This window comes from Penaeus monodon, chromosome 15 (assembly GCF_015228065.2).
Source record: "Penaeus monodon isolate SGIC_2016 chromosome 15, NSTDA_Pmon_1, whole genome shotgun sequence".
In the NCBI taxonomy this organism is placed as follows: domain Eukaryota; kingdom Metazoa; phylum Arthropoda; class Malacostraca; order Decapoda; family Penaeidae; genus Penaeus; species Penaeus monodon.
In genome coordinates, this window is record NC_051400.1 from 23720291 (window position 1) to 23720862 (window position 572).

Here is a 572-nt window from a genome sequence, read left to right on the forward strand (position 1 = left end):
AAACTAAATGTGATTTTTTTTTTATTATTATTCATTCTTTATTTATCCTTTTTTCCTTCCTGATAATTGTTCTCTCTTTATTCCAGGCAGAATTTGACGCTGTGATCTCAACTGAAGCAATAGAGCGCTCCTAAAATATGTATAATATTTAGCTTCTCCATTCTCATATTCCATACGACTATTATGGCGTTTGCCATTATTCTACTTGCAATTCTATATTGATAACAAACATAAACTGCAATGCATGTTCGTCCCATCCTTGTCTCTATCCAGGCATCTTAGAATCGTATGCCAAAGACACAACAGTGGTCGATCAGAGCCGAGCTGACTGCATCGAGCTCGAAGCATTGCATCTTTTCCCCAATGCCACAGGGCAATGTCATGATTCATAGTGATCGGGTGATAATGATCATCTCGCTGGATATCACGGGAGCAACACGTTGCTCGTTCTTGGAGCAGTTGTCATTCTCAAGATGATTTCTATTCATGTAGGAAGATACACCACGTTACCATATTCATGTATGGACTTCTGAATCCATGCATAACCACACGCATACACAAACGCATACGCA